The sequence below is a fragment of the Macaca fascicularis genome, chromosome 3, assembly GCF_037993035.2.
Source record: "Macaca fascicularis isolate 582-1 chromosome 3, T2T-MFA8v1.1".
NCBI classification, from domain to species: domain Eukaryota; kingdom Metazoa; phylum Chordata; class Mammalia; order Primates; family Cercopithecidae; genus Macaca; species Macaca fascicularis.
In genome coordinates this window covers 29,814,075-29,820,987 of record NC_088377.1, presented here as the reverse complement: position 1 = coordinate 29,820,987, position 6,913 = coordinate 29,814,075, and the positions used below count along the sequence as shown (strand labels likewise).

Genomic DNA, 6,913 nt, shown 5'->3' with positions numbered 1-6,913 from the left:
CAACCCTGGTGTTAAGGTGGTGTGTTAGGGTGACAGAGGAGAAGTGGAAGGAAAAAGAGCCAACATCACTGGGCACCTACTACATGCCAGTATCTGCGTCAGGTGCCTTAAAAACATTCTCCCAGTCCCCACCCAACCCTGGGACACAGGCTCCATTATGCTCACTGTAGGGTGTGGATGGAAAAAGAGAGGGTTAGTTCTACCCAGAAGCACCTGCTTAAGATGCCCTTTGCCCCATCCCTCGGGCCCACCTGACATTAGTGTCACTCATGTGAACAGTGGCATGCATGCCACAAGTGCCCCACCTCCAGTGGGTGCTATGGTGTCCCTTGGGGACACCCGAGCAGGGGCACAGCCTGCAAGTGCAGGAGAGTTAGTAAGTAATGGTGGATGGAAGTCAGCAGATTAATATCCCAGCCTCCTTGTCCTTCAGTGGAACAACGCTGAAGCACATTCTATGAAGTTCCACAGCTGATCCCCAGTGTAAGTGGGCCTCATTTTTCCTTAATGGTTTCCAACCGAGTAGCACACACTTTATAGGCTTTCTCACTTCCTTGTCTCTCTCTTCTCATACCTCACTTCTGCTTCCTGGGGTCAGTATCATCAGTCAACAGGTAAATGCAGATACACTATCTGCATCCAAGTCCCTTGTCTTAGACCCTGCTTTGCAGGAACCCAAGCTAAGACATACAACAATATTAGTCATTCTCCTCTTTCTTTAACAAGGAAAGCCCTGGCCAGGCGCGGTGGCGCGGTGGCTCGCTCTTGTAACCCCAGCACTTTGGGAGGCCAAGGCAGGCAGATCACCTGAGGTCAGGAGTTCGAGACCAGTCTGGCCAACATGGTGCAGCCCTGTCTGTACTAAAAATACAAAAACTAGCTGGGCATGGTGGTGGGTGCCTGTAATCCTAGCTACTCAGGGGGCTGAGGCAGGAGAATCGCTTGAACCCAGGAGATGGAGGTTGCATTGAGCTGAGACTGTGCCACTGCACTCCAGCCTGGGTGACAGAGTGAAACGCCATCTCAAAATAAAATAAAATAAAATAAAATAAAAGTTTAAAAAATGAAACGCCCGGGTTTTAGCTGTGCCCAGGAACATTGAGTTATAAATTACATTTTCCCAGCATCTTTGCAACCGGATACAACCATGTAACTTTTTGCCAATGGGATATAAGTGCTTTTATTTAACAAGCCTTGCCTTTAAAAGAAATAAGGGTGTATTTTCTTGTTCCTTTGACCATTCCTGCTGTCTGGGAAGCAGATGTAAGGGCAGGAGCTAGAAGACCCTCATAGATCCAGCGATAGAAGCCGTATTTACCCTGTTCGGCTTCACTGAGGACTATTTCAGGAGAGAAAAACAAACATCTCTCTTCCTTTTTTTTTTTTTTTCTCTGAGATGGAGTCTCACTCTGTCGCCCAGGCTGGAATGCAGTGGCGCGGTCTTGGTCACTGCAACCTCCACCTCCCTGGTTCAAGCAATTATCTGCCTCAACATCCCAAGTAGCTGGAACTACAGATACACGCCACCATGTCTGGCTAATTTTAACGTCTCTCTTCTTAAGCCACAGTATTGTTGGGATCGCTCTACTAATGTAGCATGGCACACATGCATGGAAATTGGAACAGTGCAGAGAAGATTAGCATGGCTCCTGTGCAAGGATAACACACAAATTTGTGATGTGTTCCATACTTTTAACATAGTTAGAAAGAATGAGTAAGATCCAGTGTTTGATAGCACAGCAGGGTGAATATAATCAATAATTTAATTGTACATTTAAAAATCACTAAAAGAGTATAGTCTGTTTGTAACACAAAGGATAACTGCTTGAGGGGATGGAGGCCCCATATTCCGTGATGTGATTATTACACATTGCATGCCTGGATCAAAACATCTCACGTACCCCATAAATATGTACACTTACTATTTACTCATAAAAATCAAAAAACAAAATAAAGTAGTGTGGACTGTATTTGTGCAGAGACATAAGACATCGGACAAAGTCACACCGCTTTGGAGTAAGGTGTAAAGGGAAGGTTTGCATTCAGATCTGTGGGAATCCACAGCTCAGGCTCTTAGTGAGCCTTTCATTTATTGTGGATGCATGACTTGCCTCCTATGTGTTGGGGTAGTAAAAAGGCTGAAAAGTATTGCATTATCGATAACACCTCACAGAAGAGATTTATCTTCCTTTTTCCAACAGGGGAGGGAAAGTTTCATTCTGAGTTCCATCAACATGCAAATGAGTCCGGCTGCAGGCGGCTCACACCTATAATCCCAGTGCTTTGGGAGGTCAAGGCAGGAGTAGCACTTGAGCCCAAGAGTTTGTGACCAGCATGGACAATATGGCAAGTCCCCCGTCTCCACAAAAAAAAAAAAAAAAACACAAAAGAAAGGAAGGAAGGAAAGAAAAAGAAAGAAAGAAAGAAAAAGAAAGAAAGAAAAAGAAAGCAAGAAAAAGAAAGAAAGAAAGAGAAAGAAAGAAAAGGAAAGAAAGAAGAAAGAAAAGGAAAGAAAGAAGGAAAGAAAGAAAGAAAGAAAAAGAAAGAAAGAAAGAAAGAAAGAAAGAAAGAAAGAAAGAAAGAAAGAAAGAAAGAAAGAAAGAAAGAAAAGAAGAAAGGAAAGGAAAGAAGAAGAGAGAGAGAGAGAAAGAAAATTAGCTGGCCATGGTGGCACAGGCCTGTAGTCCCAGCAACTCGGGAGGCTGAGGCAGAGAATTGCTTGAGCTCAGAAGTTAGAGGCTGCAGTGAGCTACAATCTCACTACCTCGCTCCAGCCTGGGTTACAGAGCGAGATGCCACAGAAGAAGGAAGGAAGGGAGGAAAGAAGGAAGGGAGGGAGGGAGGGAGGAAGGAAGGAAGGAAGGAAGGAAGGAAGGAAGGAAGGAAGGAAGGAAGGAAGGAAGGAAGGAAGGAAAGAAGGAAGGAAGGAAGAGTGGAAGGGAGGAAAGGAGGGAGGGAGGAAGGGAGGAAAGGGGGAAGGTGGGAAGAGAAGAAGGAAGGAAGGAAGGGAGGGAGGGAGGGAGGGAGGGAGGGAAATACAAATGAAAATGGAAGACATCATGATGTTATGAAGAAAGCTTAAATCTGCTGAGGTCAGAATTGCTTTTTTTGTAAGAACCAAAACAAAATATTTAATCGTTGTTATGAGCTAAATTGTGCCTCCTTTCCCCCATCCCCCATCCCTCACCCCAAATTCATATGTTGAAGCCCTAAACCCAAGCACCTTAAAATGTGACTGTCATTGGAGGTAAGGTCATGAAAGAGGAAATTAAGTCAAAATGAGGCCATTAAGGTGGGCCCTAATTCAGTCTCACTGGTGTCCTTATAAGAAAAGGAAATTTGCACACACTGAGAGATCCCAGGAGGCCTGCACAGAGAAAAGACCATGTGAAGAGGCAGCAAGCAAGCCAAGGAAAGAGGTCTCAGAAGAAACCAACCTGCCGGGACTTCAATCTTGGACCTCCAGCCTCCAGAACTGCGAGGAATACATTTCTGTTATTTAAGACACCCAATCTGTGATACTTTATTATGGCAGCCCTAGCAAACTAATACTCATGTACCCTCATCAAGGAAGCATGTTTCCACCGGATGAATAGTTAAGTAAATGAATAAATGAATGATCGTTGTGCCATACTGCTAGGGAAACAACACGAACATTTTGCTCTATAACATGTCATTCATTAAAACACATTTTAATTCAGCTTGACCGAGAGAGAAGAATGCTAGCATGACCTAGCTTAGATATGTGTAGTAATCAAAAAGAACACAAGAGTCTGTGAGTTATTTCAGTTTTGCTAAACACAAAATGACATTGTCCTGGATGCATCTGTAGCCAGGTCAAGAAATCTGAAATGATGAAACAGCAGAATTCTGAATCTCAGGCTGAGTGGCTGCATGAATTTCCAAGAGTGATGAGTTTCTGAAATGAACCATTAAAATTTCATTAAAAGTAGGCCACGGCTGGAGGTCAGAGGAAAAGGTTACATGAGGTTATACAATCCTAAAAGAACAATATTTCATCTTTGGTTTTTAGTGAACCAATTATTTCCATGGTTATAGGAAGATTCCTATATTTCTAAATAAAGCACCTTAAACACAAAATGCCCAAAATCGAACTCATGATTTTTTTTCTTGGAATTTTCTCTCTTTTTAGCGAGGAATCATTTTAGTTGCCAATACCGTTATCCTCCTAGTCACCCAAATTGGAATTTTGTTTTTGTATAGAACTGAGGACAAAACTTTCTCTGCCATCTCTTTCCATTGAACAGTATCCTGAGTTTCTAGGTAATTCATGTTAAAGTTGTTACCATTTGCAACTATGTATCTGTGTAAAAATTATCTTGCCACTATACAAGAAACAAAACTCAGATGTAAAAGAATTGCAATGCTGAGGCTAGTATAAGATAAAATTGCCATCCATAATCTCTATACCAAATGTGCATGCAAACAAACATCATAATGTTCATTGTTTTAATTTATAAAATAAGCTTATCCTAATTCCTTTTAATCTAAATCTAGATTAAAAAGAATATTTTTTGGCCAGGGTGGCTCACACCTGTAATCCCAGCACTTTGGGAGGGGCAGGCCGAGGCGGGCGGATCACGAGGTCAGGAGATTGAGACCATCCTGGCTAACACTATGAAACACTGTCTCTACTAAAAATACAAAAAAGCCGGGCGCGGTGGCTCAAGCCTGTAATCCCAGCACTTTGGGAGGCCGAGGCGGGTGGATCACGAGGTCAGGAGATCGAGACTATCCTGGCTAACATGGTGAAACCCCGTCTCTACTAAAAATACAAAAAAAAAAAAAAAAACTAACCGGGCGTGGTGGCGGGCGCCTGTAGTCTCAGCTACTTGGGAGGCTGAGGCGGGAGAATGGCGTGAACCCGGGAGGCGGAGCTTGCAGTGAGCCGAGATCACGCCACTGCACTCCAGCCTGGGAGACACAGCGAGACTCCGTCTCAAAAAAAAAAAAAAAAAAATACAAAAAAATTAGCCGGGCGCGGTGGCGGCGCCTGTAGTCCCAGCTACTCGGGAGGCTGAGGCAGGAGAATGGCGGGAACCCGGGAGGCGGAGCTTGCAGTGAGCCGAGATCGCGCCACTGCACTCCAGCCTGGGCGACAGAGAGACTCCGTCTAAAAAAAAAAAAAGATGAAAAAAAAAGAAAATCTTTTAATGTTGGAATGCCGTAATTTTTTTTTTTTTTTTTTTTTGGTTTTTGTTTTTTGAGATGGAGTTTCACTCTTGTTGCCCAGACTGGAGTGCAATGGCGCTATCTCTGCTCACTGCAACCTCCACCTCCGGAGTTCAAGTGATTCTTGTGCCTCAGCCTCCCGAGTAGCTGAGATTACAGCCACATGCCACCACACCCGGCTAAGTTTTTTGTATTATTAGTAGAGACGGGGTTTCACCATGTTGGCCAGGCTGGTCTTGAACTCCTGACCTCAGGTGATCTGCCTGCCTCGGCCTCCCAAAGTGCTGGGATTACAGGCATAAGCCACCACGCCTGACTGGAATGCCATATAAAATTTAATTTGGGAAAAATGTCTGCTGCTAAAATTATGCGGAAAAAATCATTTATCTCTAGAATAAAAAGCAAGATCACAAGACAAGAGAATGACTCTACTTGCTTCTTCAGCCCCATCCCTTGCTACTCAGTCACATCACACATAGTTTCTGGAAAATCATCTTTTTTCTCATTCCATACCTCCACTGCCATCCTCTGTCTACAGTATCTCTTTGCCTGCACTTTAGACCCCCATACGCTTGAAGATTCAATTCAGATCTCACCAAAAAGTATTTTCTGGCCCACCAAGTCCTGGCCAGAAGTACCTCTTTCAAACATCTCTAACGTTAAACAGCATTATGGAACACTATTGTTTTGGGCTGAGCTTCTGCACTAGGCCCCAAGGGACCAGACCAAACCGAAATGGAGTCACTTGTGCTAAATGCCACGCCAACAGAATGAAACTTTAAGGAAGTCAATAGATCTCAAAACAGATCAGTTTTCCCTGAAAACTGGAGATTCCAGTCTACCTGAGTCAGCTATTTTCCCTTTGCTTAAACTCGTATAAAAAAGTAACCTGAAGTAACCTGATGTTTACCAGTCAAGCTTTTTGTTCTCCCTATTGTTCTGTTTCCTTGTTCCCACCTTACAAAACCCACTGTTCAGCAGTTGCTCATGAGAGCTTTTAGTACATTTGGTGGAATGAAGGCTGCCCTGATTCATAAATCCCAAATAAATGCCCATCTTTGATCTATAACTAAATTTGTTGTAATTTTGTCTTTTGACACCTATAATGACATATGTTTTCAATTTTTATACTTACATTTCTCACTAAAGTGAGTGTGTGGAGGAGAGATTGTGCTAGAGATAGCCTAGCACATGGTGGACATGCAGAAATATGAAGGAAGGAAGGAAGGAAGGAAGGAAGGAGGGAGGGAGGGAGGGAGGGAGGGAGGGGAGGGAGGGAGGGGAGGGAGGGGAGGGAGGGAGGAGAGAAAAGAGAAAAAGAGAAAGGAAGGAAAGGAAGGGAAGGAGGAAGACAATTTCATATTAAAGGACTCATAAATGTGGCAAGTTTTGCTCTTATGGCATAATTCAAAGGAAATATTAGCTAAGCTATCTCTCAAAATTATGGTTAATATTCAGCTTTCAGTAAACTGAATTTCCCACCATGAGATTCTTTTCTGGGGTGGGGGAGGGAGGCCAGGAATTAGTACTCTGAAAGCAACCATTTAAGCTGGAAATGCTCCTCTGCATCTAAAATATGACAGATGTCTCCAAGTCTTCAGACCAGGTTAACCAGAGGAGAGAAGGGCCTGGGAAGAAAGGACAAAAAAGTAGACAGTGAGACCCATTTCATGCCAGTTTCCCAGAGATGGTGGGAGAGGAAGGACAGAACGGCACAGAC

General features: G+C 43.6%; 1 pseudogene; it reads left to right on the top strand.

Annotated features, from left to right (window-relative positions):
• The first annotated feature begins 1,595 nt into the window (after window positions 1-1,595).
• LOC123572574 (U6 spliceosomal RNA) lies at window positions 1,596-1,694 on the top strand (annotated as a pseudogene).
• Window positions 1,695-6,913: the final 5,219 nt, after the last annotated feature.